General features: G+C 41.9%; 1 protein-coding gene and 1 pseudogene across 8 annotated transcripts in view; one reads left to right on the top strand and one right to left on the bottom strand.

The window, feature by feature from the left end:
• The window catches only part of SETD5 (SET domain containing 5), an 81,683-nt gene extending 70,291 nt beyond the window's left edge, over nt 1–11,392 (bottom strand). For 7 of the 8 annotated variants that reach the window (XM_060111101.1, XM_060111100.1, XM_060111103.1 and 4 more), the window contains exon 1: nt 11,113–11,392. The gene's annotated coding sequence lies outside the window, so the exon portion shown is untranslated. Of the gene's footprint in view, nt 1–10,293; nt 10,323–11,112 lie in introns of those variants that run through there. The other variant, XM_060111104.1, reaches the window with a different exon arrangement.
• Nucleotides 11,393–11,978: 586 nt separating this feature from the next.
• On the top strand, nt 11,979–15,617 carry LOC132497977 (uncharacterized; annotated as a pseudogene).
• The last annotated feature ends 3,826 nt before the right edge of the window (nt 15,618–19,443 follow it).

The following is a 19,443-nucleotide window of genomic DNA, read 5'->3' as shown; positions in this document are numbered from 1 at the left end:
AAGGTCTTGAGATTCTTTCGGGGAATAAGTGAAGGCTTTCCCTTTTTAACTACACGTCTGTGTTAGGCCAGATTTTCTTCAGTCTTTAACCAAAACAACTTATCACAACAAATTAAACGCAGAAGTAACTATGAGAAAGCAGTTACCTTTTATCACTAAAGAGACTTACAAAAATGTTAATGCCATTAAAAAAACTGGAAAGTTATTTTTCATAACTTATGTCAGCAGGATTTGTTATTGCTATTCTAAAATTAGTTAATAAATATTTAAAAAATATTCTCAGTTTTAATTTCTAATATGGTAAATCTCAATAGAAACTACAAAAACAGAAACCCTCTGGGGCCTTCAACAGCTGCCTAACATCACAAAGACAAGCAGACATTATGTAAGTCTTAAGGGAAGTATCCACTACTTTTATAAAGTATACTTGAAATGGATCTAATCACTAATTTACATAAAACATGGGGGGTCATCTAATAGGAGAATATGTTAAATGACACCATAGAGACACACTTTCCAAAATCCAAGAGTAAGAACTCAACACAATGATAAATTTCATTAGTCAGTGTATTACATGAGAAAAAGAAGAGAGAAGCTATAAATTAGAAAGACACAAACTAATCAACTAAGTACAACGTATGAACCTTATCTTGACCAAATGGAATGGTTTCAGTAAAATCCAAAGGGAGTCCATTTTTCTACATTCCCTCTATTTTGTTGTATTTGGAATTTTTCATAATAAAAAATTAAATCTGTATGTATCCCCTCCCTCACCACAAACTAAAAGGAAAAGAAAAAGGCATTCTGAACTGTCCACGTGGAAATGGGGGTTCAGAGGCCAAAAGAAAAGTCCTAGCCGAGAGGACAATCAGAAGAGCTCTATAAAAGAAAACTGTGTTGCTATGGAGTGATGAAAAGTTCCACGACCCTCTATAATTATGGTGAGCATGTAATTTATGGCCCAAATTGGGACATTTTTGAGAGTGAAAGGGGTGCTATTACTAACTACCTGGTAGACATAAACCAGGACTCTCTCAGGGAAACCAAGATGTATGGTCACTCTATCCACAAAAGATTAAATTTAAAAATCATTTTCACAGAGGATATTCAACTCAATCCTTTGGGTAACCATTTTCCATAGAAACATATTCCTAATGTAATAGAGTTCAGAAAAGCTAAGGTATTCTACACACAAAAAAATTACTTTTCATCTTTCTTGCCTGGCACAGTTATATCATAAAGTGGATATGCCTACTTCTCTTCTTGTTGCTCAGTGTATTCTGCAAACCTCCAGCCATTCCTTTCCATACCAACTGTGCATGATAAACTATGAGAGGAAAGTTACACTTACCCAGAGCCTTGCTTTTCTAAAAATACACGTCTTCCCATGGGCCTCCACACATGACTTAGTCAGACTCCTACTCAATTTATGAACAGATACCTTATTCCTAGCAATACTTCAAATCTTAACAGCCTAGGGGTAAAGGAAGAGTAAGCAAAAACATTTTGATCAGGTCAGCCAGCCCAAGCTCCAAAGGGCCTTGGGGTTGGCATTATTATTACCTACTTGTTCTAAAGTGGTATGGCTACAGTAACTGCAGAGCTCCATACATGTTAATTTTCAAATTTTTTAATTTTTAGCAAATATCTGGTTTTAGTATTGCTTACATACAAGTCACCAAGAGATGAGTACCTGGTAAACTGTGAATATTTTATGCCATTTCATATGTTTTAAAATACTGGGTAAACCTTTTCAATAAAAGTAGCCTAAATATGAAAGTATGCAACAATTTGGTACAATTTAGCCTCATCCTAAAATGTGGATTGATAACCTGTCAACCTACCTTCATTCTTTTCTATTACTAAGTTATGACATTAAAGTTCTAATTGCCATAAATAAAACTAAATTTGTCTAGTAAGAACGCAAATAATTAAAAACGGACTTCAAAAATTTGGACTTGCTTCTACAATTTCCTCAAGCCTGTTCTTCGTTATTTTTGTTTTCTTAAAGTCATTTCACCATACATTTTCCAGGCTGTGGGCATAAAGACACTTCACTTGCATGGCTGTAGCAGTCTGCACCACAGAAATCAAGAAAATAAAAATTTATGTATTCATACAACAATCTAATGCTACATTTGGCATGCAATCAATCACAGTCCCTCAAAAGTCTTTCTCCTTGTTTTACTTTAAGAGATTAAACTCTTTTGTCTTTAGAACTAAAATACAGTTTTTTTTAAAAGTGCCCTTTACACTCTATCCCAAATGTTATCATATTAAACATTTATTTTTAAAATAACTATCTGACTGTGGCTCTTCCGTTCCTGTCTGGTTTCTCTTATAAAATAAGTCAGGGCTTCCCTGGTGGCGCAGTGGTTGAGAGTCCGCCTGCCGATGCAGGGGACACGGGTTTGTACCCCGGTCCGGGAAGATCCCACATGCCGCGGAGCGGCTGGGCCCGTGAGCCATGGCCACTGAGCCTGCGCGTCCGGAGCCTGTGCTCCGCAACGGAAGGGGCCACATCAGTGAGAGGCCCGCGTGCCGCAAAAATAAATAAATAAATAAATAAATAAAATAAGTCAATTCTCAACAGCCTACGTTAATAAAGGAAAATGTAACATAAAGGCAGAGTAATTGACAACAGGTCCTTCCAGGTCATTCCTCATAAATAAAACCTTCCTTGGATGCCAAGAATGCCCAAACAGTTGATTATTAACTGCAGATCATCCTCCTTCGCAGAGCTGTGAGAGAGTACAAACTGTATGTGTTGTGGCATGCACAGAGGTTGGTGGAAGGAAACAGAATTTTTCAACACAGGCCAAAGATCATAACAGGACAGGAATAAAAAACCATGGGGACAGGGGGACGAAAAAAGAAAAGAAACAACCTTAAACAAAATGACAAACAATGGGTGCAAATGTAAAACAACGACATCCATCTGGATATACATTAAAATTAACAAGTAAATATTATTAAATATGCTAACACTATACTGGAACATCTTAACCAGATCATAACTTCTAAGAATTATGAAATAATCCTCTTACTATATCCAGCAGTGCACATGCCTTTCTAGATTACTGGATTTTATTTGAGTCTTCACATTTCATGAGTGGGGAGGAGGAAATTTCAGCATCAGGAAATAATAAAAATAAAATTTCTTGTTTGGGGAGGCGGTGTGGGAAAAACAAGGCTTGAAAAACAAATTATGCAGCTTGAAGAAAGAAGTGTGAAAAATGAAAAATCTATATTCAAACAATTTCACCTCCACTAAGGTAAAGGGGTAAATATTCATCAAGGTTTAATTTTTAACCTTACTTTTGTCATAAATCTGAGTTAACACTAATTAGTAATTCCCAGTTCAAATTGCAAATATTATCTACAAAAGAGATTCTCTCTTTTTTCAAGCTAATAATACGGTGGCATCTGGTGGTAATAATGCTTGTGTGACCAACCAATGAAAAATAAGTATGCTTAAAAACAGTTTTTTTTCCTGTAAGGCTAAGAACTGAAATGGCTTATCAAGAAAGAGAATGCAAGGTACTGAAGTTATAAAACCTCTTTCACTACTGACTTTTAAGAATAGGACAAATTAGCTTTGTCTTTAAGTATATATAAACAATCGAATCATAATAAAAATCCTAATAGCCCATCCAATTTTCCCCCTTTGTCCTATTTTCTTTTTTGCTGGGGAGAGGCACTGCGGGATGATAATAGCAGGAAATAAGGTGGAGCAGCTGCACAGGCAAGACGAGGTAGGTAGTGCAGCGTTTCACCTTCATTCTAGCCTACTGCTGACTACGTCTTACTGAAAATGAGATTAGCTGTTTGGGGAGCCAAAGCAGTTATCAAAACCTTTGGGATCAAAATGTGCGCCCTCCCCACTCTTGCCAGGAACTTTTTAGGGTAATAGGAGTACTAGGAACCACGATGAAGAGATTTCTAATTATTTGGGAAGTGGTGTGTGTGCACCCGAGTGTGTGTACATGCACAAGCATATGCGTAAAGGATGTTTACCCTAGTGCTAGCAATGTGGGTCTTAGGACACGTAAAGAAAACTGTCTGGAATGGAGGCCAGGGTTTGAATCAGATGGCTTCTACTTTACTTCCACAAATCTATGGAAATAATCCGTGTGAATGAATTTTAAAGAGAAGAAATGACTACCCTTAATTTCCACAGTAATATAAAATACAGCCCACTAAATTTCATGTTAATGAAAAAAACTTCTAACTAACGGCAGTGATAATTAGTCACTCAAATTTCCCTTTTCAGGTCAAAATATATCTTTACTGCCAAGACCACTGCACATAAAAATATAATGTTAAGTACCTAACATATTTCTTTTACTGAGGGAAAAGACACAAAACTTGGTCGTTTGTTTACTATTACAATGTGCATTAAAGGCAGTTTTTAGCTATTCTATTAAGTTAAAACATCTCTTCTTTGCTAACAGCCACAAGCTCTGAACCCATAAGTAAAAATTAGGATTCCAGTTTCCTTTATCATCTCCTCCAGTCTGGATAGAAGGGAAAACTTTAAAGCTAGTTTAATAACATTGCAATACAGGTGGTATCTCAATTCAAGCAACAGATGCACTCTTGGAAAGCTGAGTTCAAACCAATTATGTCTAAAAATCAAATTCTCCTACAATATATTAAGCATTTAAAGGAACCACAGCATATACCTTTTAAAAAGCAAGAATCCTTTTGCAATCAAAATAACTGCTATCTAATTTGTGAATGCAATTCTTTATTTGGGTTTTTAAAAAGAAGTGGCACACATGTATTGTTCAACATTTATTTTAAAACTAACTACAGGGCTTCCCTGGTGGCTCAGTGGTTAAGCATCCACCTGCCAATGCAAGGGACATGGGTTTGAGCCCTGGTCTGGGAAGATCACAAGCCACAAAGCAACTAAGCCTGTGCGCCACAACTAGTGAGCCTGCCAGCCACAACTACTGAGCCCGTGTGCCACAACTACTGAAACCCGTGCACCTAGAGCCTGTGCTCCGCAACAAGAGAAGCCCGCGCACTGCAACGAAGAGTTGCCCCCGCTCGCCACAACTAGAGAAAGCCTGTGTGCAGCAACGAAGACCCAATGCAGCCAAAAATAAATAAATAAATAAAATTAACTACAAATACTGTTCAGGACATTGATCCTTTTAACATTTTAATGAAAACCTCCACAAACTTTGAAATATTTCATTATGATTTTGCTTAAAGGGATAGATAATGACAGATCTCTTCCAACTCTGATTCATATTAATTCTAATAAACTAGATACAACCATCCCACTTGCAACTGGGAGCTGAGTACGTATGTATCAAACAAGGTTGTGCCTAACTTAAAAGGGGGGCTGGGTAAACTCCAGAGAATATCATGTTCTTCAGGAAGTAGGGGTGAGACTGAAACAGTAAGTAACCTTTCTTTAGTTAGCATTTTACATGATGGCAACCCAACACTTGAATGCTGAAGGATGCTCTCCATAATACTGATATAAAATTGGAGCTAACAATATGCAACTATTTCACAAAGGGAAACAAACTATTCTACTTACTCTGGTCTAATCCCAACCCAAATAAGGACAATGTACGTACTGAAATATAAAAGTTTTATTCAGATAGAATATTCTTTTCCATTTTTTTTAATGAGAATTCAGCTCTCAGATGCTCCAGAATTGGTCTACTGGGGGGGGAGGGGGGATTTGTATTTAGGAGGGTGGAGAACATGGGATTTATTCTTTTAATCTATACAAAGCGTTAATTTTTTATTTTCCTTGGAGGAGGGGATGGGTTCCTACCAGATATTCAGGGACATACTAAATTTGGGGTTAACATTATATGGTTGGCACAAATTCAATGCTCGAGTAGGAACTATAAATGATTTCTTTAATTGTATGCCAAACTGAATAATCTCCCAGGGAAAAGAACCTCCTCCTCCTGCCTTTCCTACCTCCTGCCCCTCCCCCATCAACACTGCCTCCCTGCTGTGCAAAGAGCCCTTTGTCCTGCCCCGCACTTATCTAGCTGTTTGGCCATATTGACAGGCCAACTAGAGGCATAATAAGCGAGTCAGTCTGATATAAGCAGCTGGCAATTTCAAACAAATATCTTCCTTTTCTACTCAGTCCAAATCCTGCTGCAGAGGTCTCAGGCCCCTCCCATGCTTCCACCTATTTTTCAAACAGTACAGCAAGGAATTCTGCATTTTCTCTCAGTTAGGTAGCACATCAAAAACTTGATTCCCCAGACAGAAACAAATTCTGTATAAAGTCCTACATCCACTGTTTTTTCTGTGATTCATAACATAGGCCAAGGAGTACCCTCAGCTCTAGGTGTATAACATGACTAACATGGCTAAGAAAATGATTTTTACTCCTTCAATCTGCCATCAAAACTGTGATAATTCTCATACTTCAAAGAAAGAAGAGCACAGAAGAGGAATCAGTCAGATCAAATCAACAGTCATATACATCAAGCAAAACTGGCCAGTAATCCTAGTGTTTTAAAAATACTAAATACATTATTCCAATAAGCAGAAAATTCCTTATCCCTGTCTTTATATCAAAGATACTTAATGTGACCCTTACATCTCTCCCTGAGGTATTCAGCAAACAAAATCCATATGATGGAAAAACTGAGTGAGGCAGGATGGGATTACAAATTCCTTGCTCAGTGAGGGCTCATATAAAGTAGACAGAGATTCTGCTTCATTGTTCCTTTATTATCTCTCATAGTTCCCTTCATAAAGTGTTAAGAGTTTAATATATTCTGTCAACATAAGAGGATTCTCTAAAGTAATGTTTTCCAACACCCGTCCCCCACCAAGTTACAGGGTATCTTTTTTCATAACACTGCAACTAATTAAACAAAATATGTACCAAGATATTAAAGAAATGATATTCTATCAACCTTTGGTGAACTTCCCTGAATCTTTCCAAGAGAAATCAATCATTGCATCAAGGGAAAGGTTAAAAATGCCATTTCACTACATATTTTGGAATTTTTGGCAGCAAGGAATGGTGTCAATCCCTGTTTATCATAGGTACATTATACCTATTTTCTAAGGAGTGCCTCTGAAAGGATTTTTTTTTTTTTACAAATAACTACCAGTTGTATTACTAAATATATATTTTCTTAAAATTTTGCGGAGTCAAAGTTTTGTTTGTTTTAAACAAACATCCCTATCAATAAGTTTTAGTTTTCAATAGCCAAAACAATTTTTATAAAAAAATTCGCTGCTAGGCCTTTTAGTTTCAAATTAAACTGACACACCACCAGACGTGAACCACAAGTTATAAAAAAATTTTATTTTATTCATGATCCAATTTCTCACTGATAATATGTATCCAACAATCATTAACTGTCCTTAACTGTGGCCTAATGTTTCATAAGTTATTTGAATATGAAGAGGATAAAGTAAAAGTGGTTGTCTGCACATCTGCATTTTCTACCGTATTATTTTCCTGTCCAAAGGCAAAAAAATGAAGTAGCCACTCTCCTCCAGAAAGGCCAAAATAAGTCCAGAAAGTAAGTTCCTGAACACAAAACACTATCAAAAGATATTAAAATTTTCAAGCATACTGGTTAAATAAATCCTATGAAAAGGCCCTCTATGCTCTTAAGGAAATGATCGTACATTAAGATCACAAGGGGGTTCCAAACAGGAAATACAAGTTAAAAGCAATTACTTTATAAGGTAACTTTCATGTTACATAATAACTTAAAGACATTTATATCTAAACTATGTTAAACAGCCAGTATGAGTAAAACCATATTTACCTGATATGACATCTTTTATATGTGATAGTAGTAAGAATTAGAACCACCTAAAATATTATCCATTAAAGGTTCTGTTTCATTAGTCTGCTTACATCACTGAGAGCCAATGCAAGCAACCTTTGTGAATGACAAAACTCATTTCCATTCTTTTTGGTTCCCGCCACAAATGCCAGAGTCACACCACACATTATAGATGACTGGGTACATCTGCACAAAACTGAACATATCAAAGTTCTTAGGGAAAAAAATATATGGGCTGCAAGAGTCATAGGGGGAAAGAAGACAACACACATGGGCATCTGTTAAGTATTGAATGTAACTGATGGTATATTGGGGTGGTGGTTCTTCTTCAAGTACTTCCATACTCAGCAAACTGTTTGCTTAATCAGAGATCTCCCTGAAGTGTGGGAGCTGTGGGGGAAGAGAGACCACATAAGGGGCTCAGAGGCTGACTTCTCAAGTATACTGTACACTAGATATTTGATTTCTGAATATTCCAGACTAGAATGAATATTCCTTCTAGTCTGTCCCATATTTCAGATGGATCACGCCCAAACATATACATCCTTGTGATCTTAGATGACTATATTCAACAATATTATAATGAATCAATATCATAGGTCAAATTCTAAAGAAAAAATCTAATCTGGAGAAGTCTATTACAAATACAGAAAAAAAGAAAATACTTCTGATAGTTATATATAGAAATAATTCCGAAAAGGACAGTTCTTTTTAGAGTTTAAGATTCCTAATTTAGTAAAATGTTTAGCAAAACACCTGTTCAATAAGGTAAATATGGTCTAATCAGAAGTAAGGAGACACAGAAATAAAGTATTAAAATTGATTTAATGATTAAAGAGATGGAGGAAAACCTGTCAGTTGCAGAAAAATGAACTGATATTTTCCCCATTCTCGTTCTCAGGGAGATCCTTAAATTCTTATTACTTTGGTTGTAAATGTATTGAAAAATTAAAACTCAAATGGAACTTCCAGTCCTATCCAAGCAAAATCCCCAGGCAAAAACCAAAATGTGCCAAAAAACCAAAAACCGAACAAAAAAGGAAAGTCTTTAACTATGATCCAGTTTCCAGACGGTGATATCCATAAATGGGTAGAAGGTTATGAATTGCTAGTTCTCATGTCCCCACCAATAAAATGCAAACCAGCTCAGCAGTGAAAATTCCCAGGAAAGCAAGGTTTCTTCTTAGTCCTAAAGCAGCCATCGCCTAAGTGCAGCTCCCTGCAGCCAACAGCATTAATGGACGCTGCACTGCTGTCCTTCCCTGGAGACAGCAGCCAGCACTACTCAAGCTTCTCACGTAGCAACCAGAGCTCCAGAGCCAGCAGCTGCTGCTGCCTTGTATACTCACCCCGGTGATCCAACCCAAAGGAACAACCTTCTCCTTACCCCACCCCCACTCCTTACACACTCTTTTTTTTGGGGGGCGGGGGAGGACCAGTGTTCCATGCCAGGAGGGCTGGAATTATGCCTTTAGAAAGAAACAATCCTAAAGTCACCCTTTTAGTTTGAACTAAGGCCTTTTATTAGAAAAATCAATTTACCAAATTCCAAATATATATTTAATAAGCCAGCAATTTAGGAGTGAAGATTAAGCTTTAGTCTTTAAAAGGCCAATTTGCCAAACACTCTCTTTACAGTCAAATTTAAGTCTGCAGCTAAAGACAGAGGCTTGTGTTATGTCCTACCAAAGGACATAATTCATTTTTCTATATATAATGACATGCTGAGTAAACCTTAAAGATTCTAATCCCATAATGGTCCAGAATTTTTGGCTACAGAAGAAAACTAATGATCCTCCTGAGAAAACTGGTAGAAACCAATAAAAAAAATTACCTCTGTCCTCCAAGAGGCCCAGAAACCTCTGATAATATGAATATTCTCTACTTTAATACTACCTCAGATTCCATACACCGAAAATTACCATTTATAATTTTTCTCTCAAAGTGACGTAAAAATATTAATGATATAAAACTAATCACCAAGAATTTTCCCAAATAGGGGGTACACATTCTCCTGAAAAGCTCAAACACTCAACTCAGCTGAATCCTCCCTAATCAAAGTATAGCTATGTAACTGCCCAACAAAAAAATGTTAATATGACCTTGGTCACCTATCTGTTATCTAAATGCAACTCGTTTAATCAAGTGCTAAGGGAAATTAGCAGAGGACCTAGGGATTTTTCCAGTACTACAAGAACGGAGAAAACTGGAAAAATGAACGAAGTACAGACAAAGCCCAATGGAACCCAGAGGTCTGGGCAAGAAATGAGTTAGTGGTGAACACTCTGCACGAGTAACATGAGAAAGCAGAAAATGCAGGTCATACACGCACCCCTGACCCAGACCAGCAGAGCTGGCACCAGCACCAGTATACACGGGAAAGACCAGTTATTCCTAAGAAGTGAGACAAGCAAAGGAGCTCTGTAGAATAAATTAGCAGAGAAGGGGCTTTCCCGACAGTTAAACTTTCCCTCTCACGCGATTCACCTACTTAAAACCAGGGCTCTTCCTCACCACCATTCACTTCGCATCCCTGGCTTCCGCACAGACGGAAAGGGAATTCATAAAGGCTACATTTTTCTGCCTTTAAAGACGTTCGCAAATGATCGCTCTCCACGCCCAAGGCAGGCAAAACGACACAATCTGGCTCAACTCCAAGCTAGAACCCTACAAATTCAGTAGGGCCATCTCAGAGATACTGGGGCAAACGCCACCGAGAGCCCAAGAATGCGAGCTGGGGGTGGCGAAGGTAACGTCTTTAGTGTGAGAAACGAAGCAATCATCTGCGATGGGGACCCTGGACGAGAGGGAAGGCGTCCAGAAACATTCTGGGGGGGGGGGAGGGGGGATGGAGATCGAGGCCCCCAGAGGGATCAGAGTTGTCACAAGGCCGCGCGAACGGGGGTGGGGGTGAGGTTTGGGGAGGGGGAAAAAGTGTGCCTGGGTATTTTGAGGGGAGAGCAGCGAGAGGCCTACCCTCAAGTAAAAGGTAAATGTGGAGTAGGCAGTTCCCAGGAAAAGGGGTGAAGAGGCGTGGGGGGAGGGGAAACGTCCTGACCCAGGAAAGACGTGAAAAGGGTAGTGGGGTCGACGAGATTACCGACGGGGCTCTCTGCCTGGGCAAGAGGGGTGCAACGGTGTGTGGGGGGCGGCGAGCGGGATGAGAAGGGGCAGCATCCTCCTTGCTGAGGGCCTGGGGAGGGCCAGGCCCACGTCCCGAAAGAGAGCGCGGGGAGACGGAGGAGGTGACCCTTCCCTCCCCCGGGGCCCGGTCGTGAGGGTAGGTCTCGCTTTTCTGTCGGACCCTTACCTTGTCCCAGGCCTGGGCCCGGGCTGCGGCGCACGGCACTCCCGGGAGGCAGCAGGACTCGAGTTAGGCCCAACACGGCGCCACGGCGTTTCCTGGCCGGTAATGGCCCGTGCCCGTGAGGTGGGGGTGGGGGGCAGAAAGGCGGAGCGAGCCAAAGCCGGGGAGGGGGAAGGGCCAGGGAAGGAAGGGGGGCCGGCACTACAGTGTTGGCGGACTGGCGGGACTGGGGCTGCGTGAGTCTCTGAGCGCAGGCGGGCGGCGGCCGCCCCTCCCCCGGCGGCGGCGGCGGCGGCGGCGGCGGCGGCGGCAGCAGCAGCTCACTCAGCCCGCTGCCCGAGCGGAAACGCCACTGACCGCACGGGGATTCCCAGCGCCGGCGCCAGGGGCACCCGGGACACGCCCCCTCCCGCAGCGCCATTGGCCCCTCCGCCCACCGCCCCGCACTCATTGGCCAACTTGCCGCCAATCAGCGGAAGCCGCTGGGGCCGCCTAGAGAAGAGGCTGTGCTCTGGAGCTCCCGCTCCTCAGAGAGCCTCGGCTAGGTAGGGGAGCGGAACTCTGGTGGGAGGGGGGGGCCTGGCGGTTTGGCGGGGGGGTGGGTGGCTGAGGTCGTCTGGCCGGTAGCTGGGGGTCGCCTTCCCCCGCGGGAAGTCGGGAGCATAGCGTTTGTTACGCTGCAAGGGAAAGAGGGGGTTAGAGGCAGGCGGGAGTGCGGCCCGCCCTGCGGCAACCGGAGGGGGAGGGAGAAGGGAGCGGAAAAGGCTCGAATCCAGACGGAGCCATTGCTCCCTCAGTGGGGGGGCGCTTCCGGTTCTTTTGCTGTCACTGATTGGTTGCCGCTCCTCCCGCCGTGTGCGAAAACACAAATGGCGTGTTTTGGTTGGAGCAAAGCGCCTGTCAGTTACAGCCTCGGGAGTGCGCAGCCGCTTAGAGACTCTCGCATTGCCCCCTTGGGGGGGTAGGTAGGTGGGGTGGGGAGAGAGCTGGACTGGCGGGCGCGGTCGGCCTCCCGCTGGGGGGAGGAGAGGGTCAGTGAAAGTGGCTCCTTGCGGGCGTCCTGCCACCCTCCCCTTCCTTCGGGGGAGTCGGTTTACCCGCCGCCTGTTTGGCTTCGGCATCTGATTGGCTGCTGAAGCCCCGGCAACGGCCCCTTCTTATTGGCTCGGGTCCCAAATGAGCGAAACCACTGCGCGGGTCGGCGGGGAGGCGGTCGTTGGTACGGTCCTCCCCGAGGCCCAGCGCCGCAGTGTCTGGCCCCGCGCCCCTGCGCAACGTGGCAGGAAGCGCGCGCTGGAGGCGGGGGCGGGCTGCAGGGCCGAGGCTTCTGGGTGGCGGCGACTGCGGCTCCGCCCTGGGCGTCCGCCGCCTGAAGGACGAGACTAGCCCGACGTGCTCCCGGACCCGTGGGGGTGGAGGAAGGAGCCGGGGTCCGTCCTGCTGGTTTGTGGGTGGGAGGCGCATGTTCTCCAAAAATCGGCGCGAGCTGCAATCCAGAAGAAGCTGCAGAGGAGGGGGCGGAGGGAAGGCCGCACCCTGCTCGGCAGGGGGAGGGGAGTGCCGCAATACCTTTATGGGAGTTCTCGGCTGCCTCCTGTCTCCTAAGGACCGCCCTGGGCCTAGAAAGATCCCTCCCTCCCCCGCGATCTCGTCATTGCCTCCATGTCGAGTCGCTCCTTCTCGATTGTGGGCGGGATTCTTTTGCCCACGCTTAACCTGATTCCTGGGCGTTGTCCTGCAGGGAACTGAGCAGGTGTAAGATTTATGAGGACGAGCCCAGTTTCTCTACCCCCAGACTTGAGTTTGTGTCACAAAGTAATTACAGTAGGGGTGGAGGGGGGAAATGGAGTCCAGGCAACACCTGGGGCTGATTTTATGCAGCGAGACTGCGTGTTATGACTTCTTAAGATCTTTTTGTCGCATTTTTCCTGGAGATTAAGGGAGGTAGATTAAAGGCATGATCTCCTGAGTTTTAAACTTTACCCATTTGAAGCCCTTGCTACACCACCAAAATAGAGCATTTTAGATTTAAATCTTAATCTTAAAATTTTAGTCCCCCACCCTTGCATCCCCAGGGTCAGGCATTTTAGCAACTCTCACTCATGCTTTCAGCCCATTTTCTGTTTGTGTTACTTGCTCATTTAGTCCCAGACATAGCATTGGCTTTCTTCTCTCCTGTTTTGGTAGCCCGGTAAGTCATGAAACCACACAGGCTACCCAACTCGAGCACAGGCCTCACTCTTGCTCAGCAGTGCGTTTATTCCTCCTTTACAGATATTCTTGAATCTTCACATTAATTTTCATTTTGTCCTTTTCCTTCAGCTGGGATTCTACTCCTGACCCTCTTCTCAGTCCAGATGATTTAGGCTACTGCTTTCCTGAGAATTGGGTGTGAGGTTCAGCAACATCTCTCTTTTATGTCCTTTGAATACCTTTCAGTCCATCTCCAGTGCTGTTCTCATCAGTAACTGAGCTCAGTTGCCATAATGCTAGTAGCCTCTGAACTAGTGTCTCCATCTCTGGTATCTGCTGATACAACTTTTGTGTGTCCAGAACAGTTGTCCTAACATAAAGATAGAGCATGAAAATAACTGATCCAACTCCTTTATTGGCTCCCTAACTACTGACAGAATGAATTCCATCGTTGCAAATGTGATATGCAAGGTCCCTCAATGGACTGATCTCACCTTAACAGCTTTTTCCTTTGCCACAGCTTTCTGCATATACACACAAACACTACTTCTCAAGTCACACTGAATTGACTGCTGTTTACCCAAATCATAGTGAGATTATCAGACCTCTTTGTAGGGTGGTTCCTCCTGGAATGCTACCCTTGATAATCCTTACCCTTCTAGTAAAGACTGTTAAGACTCAAATATCATCTTGCCTTCTGTGATCTGCCGTCCTTTAAGCCAGACTCGCCTATAAAAAAGTTAGTATTGCTTTCTCTTGGTCCCATAGCGGGTTGAATCATAGCACTTCTCAGGTTATTGTTCTTGCTTGTTTAAATTCGGAGCTTCTTGAGGGCACAGGCTCTTGTTGAGTCTTGTACCGGAGCTCCTAGTATATTCCTTGTTGGCTAGCCAACCCTAAATGAAAGATGTCTTTATGAGGTTTGATAGATTGGTCTCTCAAACACTTCTTTGTGCACTTGCTCGTGCTCTAGATTAGCACTGCCCAGTAGAACCTTCTGCAGTGATGGAAATACCCCATAGTTGTGCTGTCCAATATGGTGGCCACTAACCACACATTACTATTGAGCCCTGGAAATGTGGCTATTATGACTAAGGAAGTCAATTTTTAATTTTATGTAATTTAAGCTTAAATTGCCACTGTGGAGGTGTGGCTGTAGCCACAAACTTGTGTTGCAGATTGCAGAATACTTAATATGGACATTGATAATTTTGTCTTCATACTGAGCCCTAAGGAGATAAAAGTTGAACCTTTCTGGCCCATTTAGGTGTGCACACCGCCCCCCCCCCACCAAGTTGGTTGGTTGGTTGGTTTTAAAACTTATTTGTATACTTTAGCTGACAGCTGAATCCAGCAAACCATTACTAAAGATAAACCTGCCTTGGACAATGGTGTGTTGAGAAAGCAACTGTTGATTCGTTTGAGTTTCAAGAATGCATAATGGATTTTAGGAAAGTGGGATTTCATTAAATCATAACGGTGACAGAAGTTTAATGAGGAATAGGACTATATCTGATGTTAGTGAAACTAGCCCTGAATTTCAGTTCTACGAAGTTTTCAATTTTGGAAAAACTTCCATCAGAGGAGGCCCTAAGTATCATATCTTAAGTTACAGGAAATCACCACAAAGTAAGTTTTCATTCTGATGAAGTATAAATTAATAGATATGTTTTAACACCAAAATGCTTTTTGGTTTATATGCTAATATAGATAGCATCTTGTAAATTTCGATTTTTTTATATTTAAAAGACAAGTTTTTTAACTTAAAATTTCTTAAGATTTCTCCTTAAAATATGAGAAGTGCACATAATTGGCTTGCTATTTAGTGCAGATTCCCAGTCCCACACCCAGAGATTCTGAATTCAGTTAAGACTGGTGGGGGTCACTAGAATTTTGTGTCTTTTATATGCTTCTGATGTTGGTGGCCCAGAAATCACACTGCAAATACAGCCCCAAGGGGCTACAGTATGCCTATCTTATAAAAAATGATTACAACTTCAGGGAAACTGTATGTCCCCTCTACTTTGTAATTTTTTCCTCCAGAAAAACTGAATAAATGAGGAAACATTTTGAAAGGCAAAAAAAAAAGTTATATTTAATAGTTTGGGAAACTTACAGGTCAGACTGCTTTGTTTTAAAAGGAATGTTAAACTATTCCAAGTAATCTTTTTTTTTTTTACTTTTTTACCAAGGAAGTTCCCTTTTTTGTCTGTTTTCCCACTAAATGCATTCCTCAATGATACGGATTTGCTCTTGATTCCCTGGTGCCTGAACACAGAGCTGGGTACTCAATAAATGTTGATTTTATTGATTTATATGTGAAGTTTGTTTTCAAGTAATAGTGTAAATCCACAGAAGCAATGCTCTTTTTATGGAGAAACTTTAGGATCATACTTAACCCAAGTCACCTGATATTCTATTCATAAAGGAAACCGATGCCTCATGGTCTCTGAATACATTTGTCTGCCATTCAGCTCTTCCTTGGGTTTCCTGTGCAAACCCCTGCACTCATCCTCTTCCTGTGCTTGACTTCCTTAGGCTTTATTACAATTTTTAAACAAAGCAGCTACTTACCTCCTGCTGAAGTAGAGCCATATTATTTCTTATACTCCTAGGACAGAAATTAAATAGAGTGAAAACTTGTACTTGCATGAGAGAGTTGAAGGTTTTGTAAGGGATTTTATAATTTTAAGATTTACAAAATTTGAACTATATAATGTTTCTCTCATTTTTATGCACGGAAGAGGTTTGGTATAATTATGGTTTGCAACTGTTAATCCAGAATATGATGGGGATCAACATCACAAGGATAAGACTAGTTTGTTTTAAGCCCATTTTAATTGTAGAGCACATTGTTAGGTCACATATCCAGAAGTCTGGTACTTTACTTTGCAGGCTGAGAATTCTTGATTTAGTTACCTAGTAGCGTACTACTTTATTGGAGGATGTATTTCTCCAGAAGACTTTTCTTCTTATCCATGACTCCCCATGGAGTCTTGATGGAGTGGGTGAGAAACTGGGTTATTAGAGAACTGTTAATAGAATCGTATAAAATATTTAGGTTTATTTTATCTAGGCCAGTGTTGAACTTGATGACTTATTCCTGGTATCATGATGTATACCTTCCTGGTGACTAGAGATTATGTTCTGCCTCTCTGATTATATCTGGAAGTCATGGTTACACTTAATAATTCTACTTTCTAGCTTTTTTCCTGGACCTTTGCTTTGTACTGGTACTTAGTCACCCTTTGTGTTCTAGTTTTTTTGGGTTTTTAAAAACATATTGGGCTTCCCTGGTGGCGCAGTGGTTGAGAGTCCGCCTGCCGATGCAGGAGACACGGGTTCGTGCCCCGGTCCGGGAGGATCCCACATGCCGCGGAGCGGCTGGGCCCGTGAGCTCTGATGGGAACAGTCTTTTAGGAAGTTTAATCTGGCTACAGTTACAGGATGGGTTGTAGGGTTGAAGGCAGAGAGACCGCTTAGGAGATTCTTTTACAGTAGTCCAAACAGGAAGTGATGAGGTCTGGTATACAGTGATGGCAGTCAAAATGGAAAGGAAGTTAAAAGAGTCGAACTGACCAAATGGTCACTGAAAATGGTCTCGACACATCACTTTTCAAGGAAGCCTTCTTTGATGCCTTAACTCCACTGTATTGGGTACCCCACCTGAATGCTGTCATAGCATTTCTCACAGTTGTAATTAGTAATTGGGGGTTTTTCCCTATTTTTTTAGGTTGCTCCTTGAGGGCATGACATTGCTTGTTTATGGCTATATCCCTGTTGTGTAAGCATACAGAGGTCTTCAAGGTCAAAACTGTTTTCATAACACAGTAAGTCCCCTACATACTAACCTTCAAGTTGCGAACTTTCAAAGATGTGAACGTGTGTTTGCACGTCCAGTCGTAAGTTCACGTGTCTGGTGTACATTGTCACATGCCTGCATCCTCTACAAGTGGTTGTGCTTTTTTGTACTTTATAGAATATAGTAGTATAGTATCTTTATTTCAAGCCCAGCATGTCCAGAAGCGCTGTAGCTGGTACTGCTAAGAAGCCCCAAGTGATAACGATGGAAACAAAAGTGAAAATAATTGAGAGGGTGGAGCGAGGCGAAAAGATGGTAGATGTTGCTCATTCTTATAACATGAATGGTTCAACCATCAGCATGATTCTAAAGAACAAGGACAAGATCATGGAACATGTGAAGTCTGCTGTGCCGATGATAGCAACAATAATGTTGAAGAAGCGGGAAAAGTGACGGAGAAACTTTTCAGTGTGCAGATGCAGGATCAACATCAGCGCTAAGTCCTGCTCAGCTTAATGCTGATGCAAGAAAAGCTAAAAGGCTTTATGAAGACTTGAAGAAGAAACATGGCGAAGAACCAGAGGGTGCATCTTTTAATGCCAGCCATGGCTGGTTTCATCAGTTCAAGGCTAGAGCCAACCTTCACAACGTGAAAGTAAGTGGCAAGGCAGTGAGTGCAGGTATGGTAGCTGCCCGGGATAAGGAGTCCAAAGAGGTTTTAAGCAACTTAGTGACCCTCAGAGAGAAGCTGGAGCTAGATCTGCAAGAGGACGACTTCACTGAACTCCTTGCTGTGCAACACAAGGAGCTTACTAACAAAGACCTGATGGAATTGGAGGCCCAGAGAAAGGACGAAGAGAGACAAGAGGAGGAAGAAGTAACCGAAGAGATTCACGACACAGGAAATGGCAAGGGGATTTTCTTTATTCGAGGAGGCACTGTTAGTTTTTGAGGCGCAGGATCTGAATGTAGAACAGTACATGAAGGTTGCAGCAGCCGTTCAGGATGCAATCCAGTGCTACTGTGTCATCTACGACGAGAAAAAAAGAGCTACTACCCAGACATCACTGGGTTTTTTCAAGAGGGTAGATAGAATTGAATCCAGCAAGGAACCAGAACCTGTGCCATCAATATCAGGTGTGAGTGAAACTGCAGCTTGCCCTCCGTCTCCTGTTGCTGACCATCCCCGAGTTCTACCATCTCCTACCTCCTCTCCTTCCTCCAGTCAGTAACTCTTGCCTGTTCACTCGATGCCAGCCCTTGTATGCCAGCTGTTGTACTGTACTACTGTACTTTTTAAGGTACTGTACTGTAAGATTAAAAATATTTTTTTGTTTGTTTTTTATATAAACCTATTATTAGTACAGTACTACATAGCCGATTGGGTACCTAGGCTTTGTTGGACTTATGAACAAATTGCACTTACGAATGCCCTCTTGGAACTGAACTTGTTCGTTATGTAGGGGGCTTACTGTACTAAGACGTAACTTACCTTTTCAACTCATTCTTACAAGTACGTAGAGGCTACATGGTATGTGTTGGGATAACATCACTGATGTTAACTGAATGGTGCTGTATATTCTTGAATTTTTCATAATTTCCTAAGGTGGTACGTTTAGGGTATGAATATCTGTGTCTTTAGAAATTCACTCTTCGGGTTATACCTCCAAAATCCCAGCAAACCTCAGTATTATGCAGTTATTATAAAATCTTGTAGTTTTCTTTGCACCTAAGCATAAACATGAATACATTCTGTTGTTATGAAATAAGGTGATGAATATTTCAGAGTTGTCTGACGCATAGGGAGAATCAACTCCAAAAAACTGAGAAAAACCTACTGAAGTATCTTAAAGGATAGGTTATTGTATGAGATTACATGCTTTGTAATGTGCCATTCTTTGCTGAAAAGTTACTTCCATGAAAGTGTTAATGTGATATCCTTTTACTGTATTTTACTTTTTTCCTGTTTTTCTAATTATGGTAAAATATTGGTAAACAAAGCTACTTGGAGCCCTCAGTTTTTAAGAATGTGAAGGGGTCCTGAGCCAAGAAGTTTGAGAAAGCTGCTGTAGCACAGTGTATATTGTAAACAAACGCTCATGCCTGTTGAGTAGCTGGATGTAGTTAAAAATGACTCCCAGCATTAAGTGTGGATTACTGGGAGGATGGGCATGCTAGGACAGGGAGCAGGTTTTAGTGGAGAAAGATAGGTTCCTGTTGGGTTTAAGTAGGACATACAGGAGAAGGGGTAACAATAGTAGGCAGTTGGAAATTCAGAATTTGGGCTTGAGAAAAACTAAAACACCATTCTCCTTTCCAGTGAAAACTGCTTTCATCGT

This window comes from Mesoplodon densirostris, chromosome 10 (assembly GCF_025265405.1).
Source record: "Mesoplodon densirostris isolate mMesDen1 chromosome 10, mMesDen1 primary haplotype, whole genome shotgun sequence".
NCBI lineage: Eukaryota > Metazoa > Chordata > Mammalia > Artiodactyla > Ziphiidae > Mesoplodon > Mesoplodon densirostris.
The sequence above is the reverse complement of the archived record's forward strand: the minus strand, read 5'-3'. Positions and strand labels throughout refer to the sequence as shown.